The following is a 22,249-nucleotide window of genomic DNA, read 5'->3' on the forward strand; positions in this document are numbered from 1 at the left end:
CTTTAATGCTTTCTACCAAGCAGGCACACTGCCCCGTTTGTTCTACACAGTGACTTCCTGTTAGAGACCCATGGCTAAGGGCTGACCATCTCACACAAGGTCACACAGCGAGAGCGTAATCAGGGCATGATAGGAAATCTATTTGGTGTTTGTCCCCTGCTTCTGGGGCAGAGTTCCGAAAACCCTAGGGATTTTCCGAGTAACGGGAGTGTTGTTTGTTATTCATAAGGCATTCCTTCTGAGCACACCCAAATTTTTGCTCACGAGGTGACCCGGGTGGGGATTTCAGGACCCTGGACCCCTCAGGAGGGCAGTGGGGCCTGCAGGTGGGCTCTCCGAACATTCTAGAACGAGGAGATGAGCTTCCTGGCTGGGGAGTGTGGAGAGGTGCTGGGAGGGGGGCCCAGCAGAGAGATCACGGGAGCTGCACTCCTGTCTGGGTGGGTGTTCCTGCGTCTCCTCCTTTATAACAAACCCGTAAGGGCAAGTCAGCTGCCCCCGGAGCTCTGGAGCCGTTTGAGCAAATCCTCAGACCTCAAGGGGCCGACTTTCCCGGCGTTCACAGAAACAACCTAACCCTTGCGATGGGTCTCAGGAGGCGGGGGGACAGTCCTGTGGGACTGAGCCCGTCCCCTGAGAGGTCTGCGCTAACCCCAGCAGACAGTGCCAGCATTTCACTGAATCAGGAGACACCCAGGGGGTGAGAGAGAACAGGTTGTTACTGGGGAAAGCCCACGTCTCGGCTCGGAAGTGTTCTGTTTAATCAGTGCGGAGCTTCCCAGCCCACCTCTGAGCACCGGACCACGAGGTTCATCCCGCCACCCCAAGCCAAGTCTACACTTTGACTCGCTGCCACTCGGCTCCCAGGCTCCCAGCAGGCTCCCTTGAGAGCCCGTCAGTGACTAGGGGACTTCCCGGACTGTCCCGCAGGCACCAGGAAGTCAACTAAAGAGGACACTTTTTTTTAGTTCTCAGCCCTGTCTTATCTGAGTGTGGCACACAGCACTGACGCCTAGAACCCTCCGTACCAGACACACAGCAATCACGACCAGTCCCTCTGTTCCCTCTGATGATGACCAAACAGCGGGCAATGTCTCCCCACCTCCTGAAAATACCAAGGTCCCTCCCCTGACCCTGGGAGGTCCTCATTACGATGCCTGCAGTTAAAAAAAAAAAAAAAAAAAAGTGAATGTATAAAGAACAGATTTTTCATCCGCACAGCCTCCTCGGATAGATCTTAGCAAATTGCATTACACGGGTGTTTCCAGGAGAATCTGTTTAAATTCTACACACATTTTCTCTTGGCACTTGAAACCAGGTTCCAGACAGCGGAAGTGGCTGAATACTAATCACTTGTAGCCGAGGACATTTAAAGACCCATCTTTCACTTTTTTTTCACAACTTGAATCATCTGTTCCTCATGCTTCTTGCCCAACCCGCTTTTCAGAAAAGTTCGTAAACCAGCAAAATCCATACTTGGGATGAGATCAATGAAATTAACAAGCTTGCTCTCCTTCCTTCATTGATTTGACAAACATTTATTGGGTATTTCCTATCCCCAGGCAGAGGACTGAACGCTGTGGGGGAGGGAGTGATGAATGAACACCGGCTCGGGGCCTACCCCCAGGGGCCAGAGTCTAGTAAGAGAACAGGCAGGAAGGAAAGAATCACACCAATGAGTGTAAGACAGCGACTCTGGGGGCCGGAGGGCAGAGAGGCTAGGCCTGTGGTCTAAGGAGTGCATTTCACAGGGATTCAAGCTGAGCGAGTTCCAGACTGGGAAGACTGCCCTCCCCACTTGACACTAGGTGTGTCAGAAGCTAACTGGGCAGGAGGGATGGGGGACACTTACTAGGCAGATGCCCCCCAGCAAGTGCAAGGTCCTTCCAAGGGAAGGGCGCATAACCAGGTCAAGGGAACTTCAGAAAGTCTGTATGACTGCAGGAGTAAATGGTCTAAAATGAGGCCGGGGGAGTGGACAAGGGCCGGGCCACCAGGCAGGCGGCGAGCTGTGCTAAGCACGTTTGTCCCAAAGCCCAAAGAGCAACGGGACTCCCTGAAGGACTCTGGCCACACGGGGCTGACACAATCAAAGCATTACCCGAAAACATGACTTTCACAGTAGCATAATGGGTAAAATCATTCCTATTGTACTTGTCATCCGAAATAGCAAAACGATACGGATTATTATCTCCTCTAGAGATGACAGTAATGACACGTTGCAACTTGGAGGGTCACAACACTCTTGTCGCCTGTTCCCAAGCCTCTGGACATCAGTTTTTAAAGAGTAGATTGAAAATTTGCCCATTTTCACACTGGGTGACCCTCTCAGCTTATGTACTCGATACGCCCACTGACTTCTGAAGTGTGGGTATACGGGACTCAGCCGGGGGTCAGAAATGCAAGCCGCTTGATGTCTACTGCTACGAACCATGAGGCCTTGCTCCCTGTTCTCTCTGCACGCTGGCCTATTTCTCCTCCCTTTCTCGGCTCTCAGTCACCCCAACTTCTTAACTGCTGCGTTCCTCTCTCAGGCAAGTCTAAGTCATCCTAGACCACTGAAATGTAAACAGTGGGAAAAAGACTCAGGGCTCCAAAGAACAACAGGAAGTGTGAAATGTTTCATACACTCAAGGAGTTAAAATACAAGACTAAAAATTACAGCAGAGAAGTGGAAATTATTTCTTTTAAAAAGAGACAGTGGGGGAGGGGGTGCCTTGATGGCTCAGTGGGTGAAAGACTCTGCCCTCAGCTTGGGTCATGATCTCAGGGTCCTGGCATCGAGCCCCCATCGGGCTTTCTGCTCAGCAGGGAACCTGCTTCCCCACCTCTCTCTGCTGCCTCTCTGCCTACTTGTGATCTCTCTCTCTGTCAAATAAATAAGTAAAATCTTAAAAAATAAAATAAAAAATAAAAATAAAAGGCATCTACAAAAAAATTATTGGTAGAAAAATTACACGCTTTCCCTCTGAGATCAGGAATGAGCCGAGAATGCCCACTATTACCACTTGTATTCAATGCTGTACCAGAGGGCTGAACGGCAAGATAAATCAAGATAAATGGGGAAAGGATTGAATTGGAAAGAAAAAATAAAACTGTCATCATTCTCTAACTACATAATTGGTTTATGTAAAAAAGTAAAAAAAAAATTACAGATGAATTATTAAGAGCCAGTATGTGAATTTAACAAGGATAATTTCTTAAAAAGCAATTATTTCTACATTACATACATAATTAGAATCATACATAATTAGAAAATGAAATCTTTAATATACCTTTAATCTCTTTATGTTTGATCTTTGTGAATGTGTTACCCAGTCCAAAAAAAGATTAAACAGTCTTTAGTTGTGGAAAAAGAAAATTTCTAACAATAGCATCAAACACACACACATACACACACCCTAATCTGTAGGATAACAGCAGCCACTTGAGTTTAAAACTCTCCACACCACCTCCCCCAGACGGCCCAAGATCACCAAGGAGTGAAAATAAACCACACACGCCTTCGGCATTACCAGAATCAGAAAGAACTTCAAGTTATGCAGAGAAATGTGCACTTAAGCACAACAAAGCTGTCTTGGGAGCTTTGCGGGGGTTCAAGACCTTGGGAGTAAAGAGTGGGGAGAGGAGTCTTAGGAAATTCTTGAAAAAGAAGTCCTGTACGTGTTGCCGTCACACTGAGCTCTGTGCTCAGGACACTGCACTTGGTTTAAAGCTCTGTTGTCACTCTCCTGAAATTCTTCACAATTTCGTCTTCGAACCAATGCCATCACGCATGGGAACTCAGGGAGGCTCAAAGCGAGTGCAAAGAAAGTGTGTAATGCCCGCAATCAGGTAGGTGAGAAGAGAGCCCCAGAAGACCGCTGTGTTTGACCCTGAACTTGTTTTGACTGCACACAGAAGGCAGTGTGTCTGTGCTAGGAAAGGCTAACGACCAAGCATCATCTTCCTTCTCTCCGTTCACTGACCACATACACTGAAAATTATGCCACGAAGGGAGGGGGAGAGATAGACAACCCAGAGTGCCTTTTCTTCTCAGTCCTTCGTCATGCCTCAGTAACCCAAAGGTAGCAAGTGTTGTTAGAATGTGAGCATATCTAGAAGTGAAACAGAAACACTGGGGTTAGTTTTGTACGACCATCCCAACTTCTTCCTATGAAAAAGTACATATGCACATCCAAACTAGGAAATAGTCACCATATGATTTTGGGGGGTTCCACTCCGAAGTCAAAGGCACTTATATTTGCATTTAAAATTGCCATTGTGATATAAAGAGGAAGAGTAGAATTCATGCTAACGTTCAAATTTAATTTTTTCTTTACTTAAACGAGATTAAATAGCAGATAAAAAATACCATGGCAAATCAGGAGATGGCAAAAGAAGAGAGCGTGCTTCATATGTAGTGTCCTTCATGACATTTTTGCCCTTTTTGACCAAAGCGTTGGGCATCTTCATTTTGCATATGGTTCCCAAACGATGGAGAAAGCGTGTTGCTATTGCCCTTGGGCATTCTCACAATGGAAAAAGGGAAACACAAACATGGAATGAGGAAGACAGAGCCTACTTTGCATGTGTGAGACACAGGCACTCACACAGACCTTGTGAAAAGAGCCCCTTGCTCGGTTCAGGGCTCTATGGAGCTGAAATTCTGGATAAGTTTTGAACAAAGGACCCCACATTTCATCTTGCACTGGACTCCCCGAATTATGTAGACAATCCTGCATGATGGCAAGGTAATGGGTCCAGTTGGAATTGGAGACATCAATGTAAACTTTTGTGTCTAACAATTCTATACATGCAGATATGTTATAATCAGTGTATAGTTTTATTTACACACACATACACACATGCACACACATTTATCATAGGCCTGGCCATTGAAAAAGCAAGGAATTATCCTCCATCCAGATCCGGGAACAAGGGTTTATTGGAAACATGGCTTGTTCCAACGCTGAGACGGCTAAAGCACAGAGGAGCATGGACTCTTAGGTCAGAAAGTAAGGAATTACTCAAAAAAAGAGAGGGAAACATGTCAAAGACAAAGGAACCAGCTCAACTACCCCAAGTTTGGGACAATTTGAGTATCAGGAAAGAAAGAGAAAAAGAGAGAGAGAGAGAGGGGAAGGAAGGAAAGAAGGAAGGAAGAAAGAGAGGGAGGGCGGGGACCGGAGGGGAGGATGGAAGGAAGACAGTAATGGATTATAATTCATGGACTATAATAGGAATCTGTGAGTCCATAAAATAAAAAGCAGAGAAGTAAATGAAGAAATAAATGAGGGGGAAAGGAGGGCTCTTCCTGACAGTCAGATATGAGACGCAGGTAGGTATCATGTGCCCTCAGATGGAATATCCTGAGAGAGACACGCACCAGAAAAGCATCAGTATCATTATAAGAAAACATTAAAAACCAAAATAAGAGAAAGAATACACCATATTCATGGATTGAAAAAACCCAGTACTGTAAATATGTCAACTTTCCCCAAGTTCTCTATAGAGTCAATGCAATCTAAAATAAACATCCCAGCAACATATTTATGACAACTGAGAAACTTATTCTAGAATCAGATGGAAATCAGATGGGCCAAGACTAGCCAAGACAATCTTAAATAAGAACCAAGTGAGAGGATTTACTCTATCCAAAAACAAATCTTATTTTAAAGCCACATTGATTAAGGTGATATTGTGCAAGTTTAGATAAATAAATCAATGGAATATAATAGAGAATCTAGAAATGGACCCTCTGGATTTATAAGAACATGGCCCTGGAGAGCAATCTGGAAAAGACAATCTTCTAATTAAGTGATACTAAGTCAATTAGAAGTGGAGGTCATGAGGCAAGACTCCTACGGGTCACAAAAATCAATTCCAGGAGGACTGAAGGTCAATGTGAAAGGCAAATGATAAAACTTCTAGAAGATTACTGTCCCAGCTACCAAGCTCTGTCTCTCAGCTCCAGACCCCCTCTTCTGTGCTTGGTGATTCAGGGGCTGGGACTCTACATTTCTCCTTTGCCAGTTGGTTTCCTGCTAGATTCTGCATGAGGAGCTGCAAGAGGAAGACGGGGAGATGGGAGATACCGAGGAGAGGCTTCCTCCTTCCGGCTCCACGTGCTGTTCGGCACGGGTCCCTCCAGCTGTAGCCATCACGCCCACCGCAGCTGGCTCCAGCCTCCAGCTCAGCCCATCCCACTGCTCCCTCGAGGGAGCTCGGAGAAGCAGCTGGACAGCACCTGAGCCTGCCTCCCTTCTCTGACTTCAAGGTTCCACTAACACCCACTCTTCCCTTTGTTCCCTGGCCTTAGGGGCATGACCTGTTTTCGGAAGCGGTTATCTCCATGTTGCTAAAAGCTTCCTTTTTTGTCTTCAGGCTGTGAGATCCGTGGAACCATTTCTCCTTATCAAATTATCTCTGTTGGACACGGTGTCTTTTCTGTTTCTTAACTCTGCCACGACTGATACAATAACAGGCAAGAAGATTCTCATGACCTCGGGGTAAGGAGAGATTTCCTGTGCAGGACACGAAAAGTGCTAACTATAAAGGAAAAGCTAGGTGAGTTAAATTACTTTGAAAATATCAAAAGACAGCGCTAAAAGGATTAAAAGGCAATTGGACCTCAATAAAGCTGATAAAAAGGGCCAAGACTTCAAAATGTACTTCACAAAAGGTAAGAGACAAATGTCCAAAAAATGCGTAAAAAGGCATTCAACCTAATTTGTCACGAAAGGAATGCAAATTAAAATCAAGAGGAGCTATCACCACAAACGATCAGAAAAACTGGAATTAGAAAGACAGGCTGCAGCGTCACAAACATACCAGTGCACGGTGGGTGCAAGGGTCAGTTAGTACAACAGTTAGGAAAGCTGTATAGCATTACCTACCAAAATTCACCGCATGCCCATCGCCAAGCAATTTCACTCCTATTTGCGAATCAGACTGAAATGCAGGCTCTTTTCACTGAAAGTCATGTGCGAGAACGTTCACAGAAGTATTTTTAGTAATTGCCAAAAACCGGAAAACCACTCATGTCCCAAAACAGTAGATGGAAAAATAAACGAAGTTATATTCATGTAATAAAATACACACGGGAAAGAGAACTCACTTATGTACGCCACCTACTCTCAAATTATATAGAAAACAAAAAAAATAATATATTCTATGTATGCAACCAAATGTATGAATATGTATGAATGAAGGTATGTATGAATCTTAAAAATTTAAAGTTGTATGCAAAGTATGTATGAATCCTAACAATTTAATGTTGAGGGGGAAAAACAAAATCACTACAGAAAACATACAATATGATTTATGTTTAACAAAATCAGCAGGACCAAACCATCGCGTTTAAGGACACATGCTTATATGGTAAAACTACTTTTTTTTTTTTTTTTTTTTAAGTAGAGGTCGTTATCAGGATGGTGACTTCTAGAAGATACGGAGTGGGTGGCACGGAAGGAGGGGAACACAGGTGCTGGCAATGTTCTCTTTTTCACCTCCATGTATACAACTTTGCTTTTCAATAAACCATAGAGTCATACTGTATTTGGGAGAGCACCGTTTTGTGTGTGTTGTATTTCACAATAAAGAGGATGGAAATGTTGTAGCCCACACTTCTGAGGATCACTTAAGGATTACATGAGATTAGGTGGGCGCACAGAGAGCTTTGCAAAGTATCTGACAGGTGATGAACATTCAGGACATGGTTGTGACCCAGTGCAGTACGACTGAGAGACAGAAGTAACTCGAACCCAGAGCTAGGAGAAAGCAAACCCTCATGAGAAGCTGTCAGAGGACCAGAAATGGTTTCCAATAGATGATAAAGGCTGTGGGTAAAAGAGGGAGGTGAGTTTTAAGTATGTTTGCAACGGATAAATGCCAAAGACTAGGAATCATTCCTACCATGTTGCCTGGCTCACGAGAGTCTCCCAATAACTATTAGAAATACGGACAGGCAGATGGAATGATGGATGGACGGATGGACGGGTTGGTGGCTGGAAGGAAGGAAGGATGGACAGATGGGTAGATGAGCAGGAGGCTGAGTGGACGCACAGGTGTGTGGGAAAGTCGGTGGGTGTGTGGATGAGCGCATCCGTGAGGCGATCGGTGGGGGTGGGGGGGGTGCATGGAGGGACCGGACGACGGGTGGGAAAACGAGACAAGAGTTGGTCTGACGCAAACCTTGCCGCTCCAGGGTGAAGAGACTTTCTCCGCGCAGTCCTCTTTGCCCAGAGCTTAGCACAAGACCATAGCAAGCTTTTCTTTCGGGCTTTGTGATTACAGGGATGCGGGTGACCACTTCCGCAGACCTTCTCATGGTTCTTCTTGGTTGTTTACTGGCCAGAGGAAGGGCTGATATCAACCTGGACCTCTAATACCTACCATTACGGGGAAGAGAGCTGGTTTTACCTACAAATTAAGTGTCTGGCAGGGCTACCAATTCAGGCAGAAGGCAGAATATTAGAGTGGTTTTTCCACCCAGACAGACCCCCCATGGGGAGGAAAGGCTCAACTAATGAACAGCCAATGGACAGGGACGCAAGCATGAAGAGGAGGCACCAAGCTAAAAACATGTTTTGCTAAGACAGCCTCAAATGACAAGCAGGCATCCGGAATGGAGACCACCAAAGCCACAATTTCCAGTCCAGTATCATATGTAATTGCAGACTTCAAAGTTTTGTTCATTGCAGGGAAACATCCCTACATGCACCAAGCAATCACTATGTGCCTTTCACTAAGACTGTCTGGTTCTCAGAACTGCAGACGCCCACGGACTTCAGAGGCACATGCTATTGTGACAAGACACAGGTCTTGTACATTGCTTCATTTTTTTCCTATTATAAAGCATAACATTCTTTTTTTTTTTAAACATTTTATTTATTTGATAGACAGAGATCACAAGTAGGCATAGAGGCAGGTAGAGAGAGAGGAGGAAGCAGGCTCCCCGCTGAGCAGAGAGCCTGATGTGGGGCTCGATCCCAGCACGGTGGGATCATGACCTGAGCCGAAGGCAGAGGCTTAACCCACTGAGCCACCCAGGCGCCCCTAAAGCATAACATTCTTTTTTTTTTTTTTTAAGATTTTATTTATTTATTTGACAGAGAGAAATCACAAGTAGACAGAAAGGCAGGCAGAGAGAGAGAGGGAAGCAGGCTCCCCGATGAGCAGAGAGCCAGATGCGGGACTCGATCCCAGGACCCCGAGATCACGACCTGAGCCGAAGGCAGCAGCTTAACCCACTGAGCCATCCAGGCGCCCCAAGCATAACATTCTTGTTCGTAAATCTGAACATCTCCTCCTGCCTCTCTACCCGCCCTTCCCAGTCCCTCATGTTGGATCTATTTCCTTCCAGACTTTTTTCTTTACATGTACACAGACACATTTTTTTTATTTAAAAAAATGATGTCAAAATATACACGTATAGTATAATAAACAATCTAGTTGGTCTTTATCCCCAGTTCCTAGAACAGAACTCTAAACCGGTAGAATTTCCTGAGCAACTGGAGTGCCTCATTTTGCATAAGGTGCCCATTTTGATCACACTTGAGTTTATGCAAATGAGGTGACACAGGTAGCGCCCCTGGATATCTTCGGGATGGGGCTGGTCCCCAGTGATTAGAGGACTAGAACTTTCAGCTCCACCCACCAACCTTGGGGAAGGGGAGAGGAGGTGGAGCTCTATTAAAAACTCTCGCGTGAGATCAGATGAGCTTCCGGGTCCGTGAGCTCGTGGAGGTGCCGGGAGGGTGATGCCCCCGGAGAGGGCACTGGGGACTCTTGTCCCTTCATACGTCCCTTGTCCTACACATTTCCTCCATTTTCCTGCTCCTGAGCTGTACCCTTTATAATAAACTGGTAAATATTGGTGAAAGGGTCTTCCTGAGCTCTGTGAGCCATTCTAGCAAGTTCTTGAACTTGAGGAGGGGGTCCTGGGAGCCCCAGTCTGCAGCCAGTCAGCCAGAAGGACAGCTCACATCCTGGGACTGCTGGGGGGGGGGATCCTGTGGGACTGAGCCCTTTCACTTTCGTAACTGGACACTCCCTCCAGAAGTGAACTGAATCACCGGATACCCATCTGGTTGGTGCCTACGATACATTCCTTCTCACTTTTTCGCAGTGTTTACTCTAAATAACGTCCAGTGGAAGGACTGCACACTTCATTCTCTTCAATCGTTTAAGAGTAAAGCAGACACTAACGAGACCCTCCAATCCCGTCACCGTTTCAGTGTGTGTCGGTCCCCGGGCTTGTGTGCGCTTCTCTTTAACTATAAAGCATCCGCAGCTCCTTTCTGGGTCCTGCCCTTGACCTTCTGGAGCCATTTGGCCTGTTAACACTGAGAACTAGGAGGGGCTGTAAGACTCTAAAAGCCCAGCCCCTTCCCTCTAGTCCTACAAGGGATACTCCGGATACTCCAGAGCTCCCCCACAGGGATCAGGTGAGTGCTGGATTTAGTCTGAAGTCACTCCCTCATTTGATTTCTTTCCCTTTCCCATTCCTGCCTCCCTTAGCCTATGTTCCGTAATAAATCCTAACCAACCCAATGCAGGGTATATTCCGGGAAGAGGACCCCTGACACACAATAATCCACAGCTCACAACAAGCCATCATCTACCAAATTAATCTCCTGTTGACGGACTTTCATGTTATTTCTGAATTTCGCTACCCCAGACCACGCTGCACCCACATCGGCGCACGGCTCCTCCGATGGCATCGTCCGCGGCCGCCCACCTGCCTCCTCTTACCGGTTGCTTTGGTGGACAAGTCAGCTGTCCCGCCTCCTACCGTCATAGTTTAAAAATAAGAAGGTAAACACCCCGGCAAGCAACCCACTACCTTATTAGCAACCCCAAAGATACATGACTCAGTGCGCCTGTTTATTTTTCCCGGAGTTAAGTTAGGATCAAAGAGCTCAGCCCACGCTGCTTCCCGAAACGCCCTACTCCCAGATTCCCGAGTAATCAATGGTTATTATTGCACAGCCTCGCTGCAGGCCGGTGTAGATGTATTTTCAGATCAGTGACTCGGAAAGAGTCCTTTGTCTGAGAAAGTACCGGGTCTCACGTCTCAGTGTCTCACCTTTTTCCAGCTCCGTGGACGGTCCCAAATACAAGCGACGAGGTCAGGAGTGTGGAGAGACTGCCTTGATTGATGCTACTGGGAGATCCTGTAGGACTTCCTGGAAGGAAAGCACTCCAAGTGGGTGAATATTCCTTTTTGAACCAAACGGCTAGGACGTATGGAAACCTGTTTGAAACTCTCGTTTAGGAAACCTTTAAAAATGAGCTAAACTATCTTACTCTCCAGGGAATCCCCAGAGTCGGGACTTCCTCCACGTCCTTCTCTCTTGGCACAGAACCCAAGGCATCGGTGATGTCATCCGTTCCCTTTTCTCTCCTCGTGGGTGAATTGGATCTGACAGTGTCTGAAAGTCCCCTTCATCCCGGCCTAGGGATTTCCACTCACCGAACAGTTGCAGACGAAATTTCAGGATGCCAAGTCTCCATCAGCTTCAACGGGCCTGAGCGTGGGCGCGGCTCCCTGGGGCGGCCTCCAGGCTGACTAAGGAAGTCAGTCCACTTACAACACAGCCTGCGAGCGAAAGAAGAGGTGTGTGGATCGCACCTCCCAGCTGCCTCCCGGCTTAGCCTCCTCGTGGAAAAGGAGAGAACACAGCCCACGTACTCCCAACACCCAAACCTGGCACCAGCTGGGTACAGTACACAGCCACCTCCCCTGAGTGTTAGCGCTCACATCCTAGCAAAGACACTATCTTATTTTTTTTTTTCCATCAGGGATGACCAACTTAAAACAGGCTGAGTCACCTTCACCTCCCAGTCTCCTACTGACCCACCTCTTCCTGTCCTGGGGGGGAAAAATATCCTCAATTAGTCCCAGGCAATTCCTTCCTCTGGTTGGGCTGGATGCTGGGCCAAACCATCCAAGAAGGGGAGAATGAAATCTTCAGAAAATCCTCTCGGGCCCGATGCTCAGAGCAAAAGACAAAGTAAGTGCGGAGGGCACAGACCCTAAAATCTCAGTGGTGGAAGGGAACCCCCGCCATCAGACTGTGCAGGCATGGGGTGCGGAATATAAGTTTTCAGAGTTTGAGTAGTTTACCCAAAGCCGACCATTAAGCGGCAAATCAGAGGTTGCTGCCTACTTTCTCTCCTAGCTCCTGGCCTGCAGCTCTGTCGGCTACAGTACATTGTTAATGTTATTAGAAACACCAGGAACACAAGAAAGGGCTAGAATACATTGTTAATGTTATTAGAAATACCAGGAACACAAGCAAGAAGGTAGCTGACTGGCAAGGCCCCTCTGACCACCTGCCAACACTTTCTTTTTATTATGATTACTATTACTGGTATTATCATCATCATCATTATTATTATTATTAAATGCTGGTGTCCCTTTTTTTTTTTTTCACACTTAGCTAAGCTGAAGGTCCTGAAGGGGAAGCACCAGCACGTCCTTTTCCACGGCTTCAGCATCACGCCGGCCCAAGCTGCCCTTCTGGGCAAGAACCTAGGGTGCTGCCAGCCAGAGAGATGTCGTTCAAAATGGGGTCTTCACCCCCATGAAATCCACACATCCAGCTAGCTCTGGCCTCCAGCAAAGCCTCCCCACTGTTTGTCCGACCTCGCAGAGCTCTGCACACTAACCAAAGCAACACCAAAAAATTAGTCTTTATTTCTCTCAAGTTTGCACTATCGTAAGGAGAGACACCTGTTGAAAGAAAAACATAGATCCTGCATTTTTGCATTGAAATTCATTGATTTTTTTAAAAAAAGAGGTTGATTAAATTTTATTTCATTTAATGGGGGTCAGAAATGCAAATAGATGGAAATCCTCTCCCATGACGCTGTTAATGGGACTCAAGAAAACTAATGGCAAAAATGCCAGGTTAAGAGAAAACAACCATGTCTGATTGGTCTGCACAAAAAACACACTTGCTTTTTGCACAACTAATTCTGATCTGAGAACGTGCCAACTGGCCACAGAACCAGGAAACCCTGTCTCTGAGGCTCATCTCTGTCCCAGGTGAACGTGGGCTCTCTCAGCCAGGTGTCATCGGAGAACCAGAGAGGGGCAGACACAGTGTAAGACCAGTGTGGTCCCCAGGCTGCTGGCGTGAGTGTCACCTCCCGCTGTCTACGCACGGCCCACCAGCCACGGGCTGGAGCCATGAGCCAGGGTCCCTGCAGGAATTTCATTCTGCTACTCCTGCATGGGAAGGAGCACACTGTGGATGATCAGCTTGAGTTTATCATTAGAAGGGGATAAAGAGGAAAGTACATGCATTACGAGACCAACTATTTTTGGTCCCAAGTGAGACTTGCTACTTTTCACGAAAAGCTGCCCTGAGATTTTGCTCCTTCCCTGGTCTTGGCGGAGCACCGGCGGCTCTCCCTGCCCTCCCGTACCAGCCCCCCCCCCCCCACCAGGCTACAGCCCCAGCTTTGCTTTCTCTTCTCTACACCAGCGACCCAGGTAGAAGAATGGAGGAACAAAGCCCGGGAGTGCCCTTGCTGAGCTAACAACTCACGTCACCAAACACACCCCACCGCTGCCTATTTGGTGACGACGTCCTGTCTCCCTCCCCTGGAGCAAATCTGTCTGCATCAGGGGACCACATCCTGCGCCCCACGGATAGCACATCCAACACACCTGTGTGCAACCTCCCCAGGTAGCCCCCTCACCTCAAGCCAATTACCCAATTCGTTTAATTTTATGAAAACACTTTAGATTTCTAGAAGGTAACTTGTTTTTTATCTTACAATAAGCAGCCAAGCTCCAAGAGGAGATACATAGGTAGAAAATCTAAGATTTTTAAGAATTTGTTTTATTTATTTGAGAGAGCAGGCAATAGAGAGAGAGCATGAGCAGGGGGAGGGGCAGAAGGAGAGGGAGAAGCAGACTCCCCACTGAGCAGGGAGCCCGATTCAGGACTCAGTCCCAGGACTCCAAGATCATCAGCTGAGCCGAAAGCAGACTGAGCCACCCAGGCACCCCAAGACTTTACTATTCTTAATTGTATATGTAATGGAAGTAATCGTTCTCCTTGTAAGAGATCCAAATATAGAAGTTTCTAGAGTAAAACACAAAGGTCCTGCTTTATCATCTCCACCCACTTTATCTCCAAAACTAACTTACCTGAATTAACAGTTTGATGCATATCGTTCTATATGTATAAGGTTTTTTTCTATGTATTAGAATATAATATATATTAATAGCATATATAGGACATAAATGACACCATACAATACAATAATATGTATTAGAGATCTTTTCGAATCTGAACATGTATGTTTATCTCATTATTTTTAATTGTTGCTGCTTTCCATTTTGTGACCATATCATAGTTCTGCAGTCAACTCCATACTGATGGCCACTTAGTTGTTTCAGGTATTCTTACGGTCATATGCACATGATTTTACGTATATGTATATTGTCTATATCATTCCTTAATGTAAGGCATTTCAATCATTTCTAAATTTTCCATATTATAAATAACTTATAAATAAATCTTTGACTGCATTTATGTCTAGACATAAATCTAGACAGATTCCTAGGAACTGAATCACTGAATTGGAAGGACAAACTTTTTAAAATCAAAGTTTTACATGCTTACTTATCCAATTACCAATCAGAAAGCAGACACTACTGTTAATCACAAACAATACCAAAAAAGTCACCAAGGAAACTTTTATAGAGCATATCCTGGGTATCTGTTACCAATTATACCATGCGTTTTGGCACAAGTTTTCTGAACTATATCATTCTTTCTCAGATAAATACTTTCATTCATTCATACTCATTCCTTCTCAGATATAACAAAGCCCAATGTAGGAATCCCAAGAGCCAAAAGTATGTTCACAAATACCCCCGAATAAGAGCTGAGGCCAAACAGCATTATTTCTATATTTGCCAGTCAGCGGGGACAGCAGCTTCCTGTGGCCGATTACGCAAAGGATAGAGACTAAAGAGTTCAGGCATTGGAGTTACACATGAATTTGAATCTGCCCCTACAACTGGAAGCTTCTTCTCTCATGACACCTCTCTCATTCATCAACTTCCGTCCCGTTCTTACAACATCCTCCGTCCTGCCCATATCCTGGCTCTCCTAAATTTAACTCATCCTGCCTTTGCCCCCAGATGAACCTTCCCATACGGCACTTTGCATGCCTCCCTTTACAGGGCCTCCCAGTACCTAAGAGAACTCCACTTCCTAGGGCAATGTGGAAGACACCATCACGATCACCCGCCCCAGCACCTGGAAGAGAGGAAAAGGAAAAGAAAACTGAATAAACTCACAAACGCATATTTGTGAAAAAGCTGTTGGGAGCTTGGGATTCAAAGTAGTCTACCAACTAGACTGTAGAGGGGGCAAACGTCTCCTCCCTGTGAACGCAGAGGGAGGAGATGGGGACGGGTGGGTGGTTGGCTGGGTCTGCCGTGGACTGATGGAAAGCGATGAAAAATCCCTGTGTAGAGTCACTGAGAGGAGATATTTAATTTGGTGGTTTCATCCAAGGTTTCTTCACATCAGTTTAGATGCGTGCACTCTGAGAGTTGGAAAAGATAGTTTGGTTTAGCTCAATGGTTCTCAACCTTGGCTGCGTGTTAGAATCACCTAGGAAACTTGAAAGAACCACCATGGGGAGGCGGGGGAAAGGGGGCATCCAGACCAATTACAACCAAACCTCTGTGGGTAAGGCCCAGACCTCAGCCCTTGGTAAAGTTCACATGGTGATGCTGGTGTACTGCCAAAATTAAGCAGCACAGGCTTAGTCAACTGCTCATATGATCCCCTGTGGTTTAGGTCAGGCTCTAATGTGTTCGACTATTTTATCTCCTTCACGCTACTGAGGGCTCAGGTGATGTACAGATCATCTTTGTATCTCTCCCATTCAACATAGTGCCTTACCTAAAGCCAGCAGGAAAAGGCAATAATAAAAATTAGAGCAGAGATAAATGAAATAGAGATTTCAAACAAACAAGCAACAGAAGAGATCAATGAAACCAGGCACTCATTCTTTGAAAAAAGCAATAGAATTCTGTCAGCCAGACTCATTAAAAAAAAAAAAAAAAAGGACCCAAATAAATAAAATCAGAAACAAAGGAGAAATTAGTACCAACACCACAGCAATACAAAGGATTATAATTCTATATTATATATAAATTAGTATACACATTTATTAAATTATATGCCAAGGAATTAGACAACCTAGAAGAAATGGATAAATTCCTACAAACATATAACCTTCCAAAACCGAATCAGAATGAAATTGAAAAATCTGAAGTAACAAGTGTTGGCAAGGATGTGGAGGAAAAGAAACCTTCATGCACTGTTGGTGGGAAGGCACATTGGTGCAGCCACTGTGGTTCCTCAAAAAATTAAAAATAGAATTATCCTATGATCCCATAATTCTGCTACTGGCTATTTACCCAAGGAAAATGAAAACACTAGATCGAAAAGATAGGCACTTCTGTGTTTATGGCAGTGTTATTTACAACAGCCAAGATGTGGAAACAGCCCAAGTGCCCATCAGTAGCTGAAGGGATGAAAAACACACGGTATATATGCCCAAGAGAATATGACTCCGCCATAAAAAAGAATGAACTCTTGCCTTTGCAACAACATGGATGGAGCTAGAGAGTATATACTGCTAAGTGGAGTCACTCAGAGAAAGACAAACACCGTATGATTTCCTTCGCAAAAAAAACGCATAAAGAAAGATGAAGACACAAACGAAAAAGACTGGAGGACAAACTGGGGGCTGCCAGAAGGGAGGTGGGTGGGGGGATGGGTGAAACAGATGAAGGGGATTAACGGCGAGCACTTGACGAGCACCGAGGAATGTGCAGAATTGTTGAATCTTTATACTGTACACCTGAAACTAAGATAACAATGGGTGAATGATACTCAAATTTTTAAAAACTGTTAAAGCAGTAAATAAATAAATAAATACAGAGCTTTACATGTAGTAGGGATTCAATAAAAGTTCTTTTTTTTTTTTTAAGATTTTATTTATTTATTTGACAGAGAGAAATCACAAGTAGGCAGAGAGGCAGGCAGAGAGAGAGAGAGGAGGAAGCAGGCTCCCTGCTGAGCAGAGAGCCCGATGCGGGGCTAGATCCCAGGACCCTGAGATCATGACCTGAGCCGAAGGCAGCGGCTTAACCCACTGAGCCACCCAGGCGCCCCTCAATAAAAGTTCTTGAGGTGACTGATTAAACACACTCCCAAGAGTCATGGTCTCGGAATTCAACACCAGGAACAAAAATCCATTTTTTAAAAAATATTACAAATATAACACCTCAAATAAAAGGAAGAAAATGGCATTTCCAAGCCAAAAAAATTCATACCTTACACCCCTGGCCCAGGAAAATGGAAGTGGCTACATTTCCAGGGAAATCACATGAACAGAAATGAAAGAAAAGGTCCATTCTCTCATCTCACAAGACTGTTCCCACAGGGCTTCTCCTCTTTCTGCAAACTCCCTGACATTTCTCTAACCAAGTCGGAGCCAGCAAAACAACAAGGACATTAGCTTTATGGCCACCTGGTAACCGTGGTTACCTGGTATGACAGTCTGCACCTTCTAGGGCAAATTATTCAACCTCTCGAATGATTCAACCTTTGGGCCAAACCTTTTTCATGTAGGTTTTTAAAAGATAAACTAAGGTCTATTATAATTTTGGGGAGAGTTTGAACAAAACTCCACTCAAATAGAACAGTGTCCGATCTAGAAAACAGACCGGAACTCCAAGTTGCTGTGAAAAATGACTTTTACAAGCAGAAGGGAGTGGGAACAAGAAGGTTAAACTAGGCAAAAAACCATGTTGTTTATTGCTAGGTCACTTTCCTCAGAAGATGGCAGGGGTCCATCAGGCAGATGACTGACTAAGTTAAGATCCCATTTCTGGGAGAGTCCCAACTGTTTCTAAGTTAAGTCTTGGTTTGGTGACATGGGCTTAGCACAAGTGACTCCATTTGGAGTCTTCTGTCTTGTTTTTAACAATATAAAATGGAGAAAAGAACATAGAACTAGTTCATAGAGCGGTGGAGAAGATTGAGGGCAATGTTCTAAGATTATACATCTAGCTCATAGCAGACATTCAAAGAGGACTTCTGTTTGTTCTTTGGGACCATTTATTTTCTATATTTTCTGGTAAGAAAATCAAGATCTTGCTTCTAGTGATTCCCAGAACTATCTGGGCACCCAGATCGACCATGGAAGAGATATAAGATATGAGATATGAGATACCCCTAGAAAGGTTCAATTAGGAAAGGTTTCGAAGAGAAAACATCACAGCAGCGGAATGGGGACAGAGCACTGGACTGGCCAGGAAGAGAGATGGCTTTTTCTCCGAATGGAGAGCTGAACTCTTGAACCGACTCAATGTGTTTTCCTTTGTTTTGCCTTCGCCTGGACTAGCCCAGAGCAGTGGGCGGATGGATGTCATTGCCTATTTCCTCCCCGTTGTTTTTATAGACCTACATTTTGAGAGGGCTAATTGTTGGAGTCCTATTCCTTCTTCCCCACAAAGAAGAGAGCTTTGTTCAGCAATTAAATCAGGCTGTCTAAGATGGAAAGCCTTCCATTTTAGAGCACGGTTTGGCCCCCAAAGTCAAAGAAACGTTGCCTCTTTTTTAAGGAGCGGACCATGGTTTCTCCCTCCGAGACCGAACTGGACGTTTCTGCCCCTCAGAAACACTGGTCCCTCCATGACCTTATATGGGGAGTAAGACCCGCTGCCAGCCCCGCGGGGCACGACGATGGCTATTCAGACTTCTTGTTTCAACTTCCAGCGAATGAACACAAGCAGGTTGCCTCTGGTTTATCCATATAACAGCCTCGGACCTCTCTGTTCCCTTGTTTGGGACTTCTCGAATTTCAGATTCATAGCAAGGTAACCTCACCAGCCACTGGGCTCCCATCTCACGAGGTCTTTTTGACACCCAGCTTTGCAGAACAGACGTATTTTTCTCCAGCCTTCTAGAGCCCCTGAGAAAGGCTCATTGCTGTTCTTTTAAGTGATTGTCTGCTCCGAGATTAAAGGGTTTTGTTCTGTGGTTTTAATCCGAGCGTAAACCCCTTCAGTCCTTTCTTTGGGAAATACTGGCCAAGCTCCGTGGTGCAAGTCCTGTGGCAAATCCACCCTTTCAGCTGGAGACTCGGGAGCTTGGGTCTGGCAGGGTGGACAGCCAGCCCCACGAAGCACCCAAGGAGAATGCCAGGGCTGACGGCGGGAGGCAGGAGGCTGCAGGATCTCGAGGAGAATCTTCGAGAAGAACCAGAGGAGTCAGCCTTCAGGAGGGGAAGGAAACTGTCTTCTCAGCAGCAGCAGCAGCTGAGAGCTCTTCCCTGAAAGCCCCACGGAGCTCTGACCCCTCCCGTGGCACTGTTTTCTCTCTCTTTCTGGGGAGGTGACTCTCACTGAAAAAAAGACCTAGATCGGGGGTGGGGGGGGGCAAGCTGGTTTGGTCCCAGCTGCTACCATGCCGGAAACGACCACCGCCCTGCGGACCTCCGTTTCTACATCTGTTAAGTGGTGGAGTTGACCGAGAGGCCCAGGAGCCCTCAGGGAATCTAAGCTTCTAAGACGAGAAAAGCTCATATTACAACATGTTTACCCTTCTCTCTGATAAGAACTAATTCTTTCTCCTGCATCTCCTATAGAAGTTCCTCCTTGCACGTAGCACAGTGTTGGACCGTAACAGGAACTCCATGAATTCTGACAGAGTTAATGAATGAATGAATGAATGAACAGACGAATGAACCCGATTTAACCCTGCTCTTGGCGCTTCCGATTAGTGCCACCCTGGGGAGCCGGGGCCCCAGACAGTAGTGTAGCCTGCCTTTGTCCTTAACTGCCCTTTGCAGCTTCTCATTCCTAATCCCTTGTGAGCTGTGGATTTAAAAGACTAAGAATTACTTGTCCACATATAATCTGCTTGTCATTCTTGTGTAAGAAAGCCCAGATTCTTGACTGGGGCTAGCGTGCATTTTGGGTCCAACTGACCCAGACTGCCCGTTGAGGGCAGCTTTTCCCGGGGAGTGTGTCTTTCTGAAACTGAGTAGCAAGCAGGTTGCTCCAAGGAGACCATAGTGTCTCTAGAAATTCCCTTCCCCTTTGACCAAACCCGTCCTCCGGGGGCCTCTGGTGGGCCTGATACCCTGGAGAACAGAGTTTGGTGGTCATTAAATGTGCTTCGTCTCCCTGTGTCTGGTGCTTTGTTAGTCCCAGTAAGGGATCTAGTGTCACGTCACACTCTGTGTGTGGTCTCTGAGGCCCAGAGAGGCCCAAACAGCTGAGCTGAGGTCACACTGTCCCCTGATGAGCAGAGGAAAGAAAGAGCCAGCACTTTAACTCCCAGGCCCTGCAGTTATAAAATGACGAATAACAATGTATGTCACAGCTTGTCCCCCACTCCGTGTGAAGAGATGCAAAGTGAATTAGAAAGAGAGAATAAGGCAGGAGACAAGAACAGACACTTCTCCAATGAAGGCATGCAAACGGCTAACAGACACATAAAAAATGTTCATCATCACTAGCCCTCAGGGAGATTCAAATCAAAACCACACTGAGATATCACCTTACACCAGTTAGAATGGCCAAAATTAACAAGACAGGAAACAACGTGTGTTGGAGAGGATGTGGAGAAAGGGGAACCTTCTCACACTGGGAATGCAAGTTGGTGCAGCCTCTTTAGAAAACAGTGTGGAGATTCCTCAAGAAATTAAAAAGTAGTTTAAATTATAAAAACCATACTGAGAATCTCTGAAAATGCAGTGAGCTCTCACTATGGAAAATGATGGACAGTATTTGTTAGAAATTTCAAGTTTTCAAATAAAAATTAGAACTGTAGAAAACACATCTATCATTTCAAGACTGATGGTTTTTCAATGCTTTACGGATTTTCTGACGGGATCAGAGGGCTATTAATCAATGTGATTTTTTAATAATACATTTTGAAACGTGTCAACATTTATATCTCCATAACTCAGTAAACCAATATTTCCCAAATGACCTATATTGAATGTTACATAATCATGAGTGGATGAAAAATCAATTCAAAGAGCAAGGTCAATCAAATGAATTTTAACGTAACAAGGTATGAAAAGTTCACTGGTCCATATCCGATCTAATGCCCCAAGAAAACTTTAAAAAACTACCATGTGTCCACTTTGGGTATAGGATCAAAGAAGAATACTCATGCTTTTCTGAAAAGGGTATTGATATACTCTGCCATTTCCATCTATATATCTGTGTGAGGCTAGAGCGTCATTATATCCTTCAACACAAGCAATAAAAGTGTCACAACAGATGCAGCACCAAACCAGATACGAGGATTTTCCTTCAAGGATTGTTATGAAAACTATAAATGCCATTTTTCTCACCATATATGTTCTATTTTGAAACTCAGTTGTTTTGCAGAATACATTATTTATCACCTGTAATGAGTTTATTTTAAAATAAATTATTAAATACATGTACTTTTTAAAAATTTCATGGTTTTCCTTTCAAATATACTATATATGGGTAGAAGTGACCCATACAAACAAGGGCTCTTTAGGAGTGTGAAGGAGTCTGAGATCAGAAAGTTGGGGATTGGCTACTCTAACTTATAGTACTTTGCTAGTCCTCAATTCTGAACATTCCAGTTGTAGCCGAGCTCAACCTTCAATAGAGAGCCAGGGCAGAAAAGAAATCCCTGGGGGCTCACAGTGCCACGTTAATCATTAAAGGAGGCTTCCCTCTGCTGGGTGCCCTGGAGGTGTTTCTACCCTGGGGCAATGCACTGTAGGAACTGTTTTGGGGATGGGGTAAAGGGTTTGCCTTCTGTTCTCGAAGCAGAGAAACAGGCTGCAATTGCGAAGGTCAGCAAACTTCTCAGGCTGTTTTACAAAGACCGAATATAGAAGTTGAGGATCCGGAACCCTCTTCCCCTAAAACTATCTCAGCAGGTGTACCCCTGGGAAAGTCCTCATGGACACCCAGGAACAGAGTATCCCCAAAGATGCTCGTCTATAGGCCTTGTTTGGAAGAGGTGGGACAGGGAAAAGGCAGAACCTGGGACACTGAACCTCCCGTCTTCAAGGCTCTGCAAGCATCCTGAATCACAGCCCTTTGAAGAAAATGGGCCCTTCATTTGGATGCCGACAGACCTTTCCACAGCCCCAGGACACAAAAGCCTGCTTGCTGATTAACATGAGACTCAGTCCCAGACCTGTGGTTGGTGAT

At 45.3% G+C, this 22,249-nt stretch overlaps 1 long non-coding RNA gene across 2 annotated transcripts in view; it reads right to left on the reverse strand.

The window, feature by feature from the left end:
* The window catches only part of LOC122891994, a 57,923-nt gene that overhangs the window by 34,891 nt on the left and 783 nt on the right, over window positions 1-22,249 (reverse strand). Inside the window, exons 2-5 of one of the 2 annotated variants that reach the window (XR_006381347.1) lie at window positions 15,207-15,269; window positions 11,459-11,584; window positions 11,072-11,171; window positions 3,164-4,097 (exon numbers count right to left, since the gene is read on the reverse strand). This is a non-coding gene — a long non-coding RNA (uncharacterized LOC122891994). Of the gene's footprint in view, window positions 1-3,163; window positions 4,098-11,071; window positions 11,172-11,458; window positions 11,585-15,206; window positions 15,270-22,249 lie in introns of those variants that run through there. The other variant, XR_006381346.1, reaches the window with a different exon arrangement.

Source organism: Neovison vison, chromosome 12, assembly GCF_020171115.1.
Source record: "Neovison vison isolate M4711 chromosome 12, ASM_NN_V1, whole genome shotgun sequence".
Taxonomy (NCBI): Eukaryota; Metazoa; Chordata; class Mammalia; order Carnivora; family Mustelidae; genus Neogale; species Neogale vison.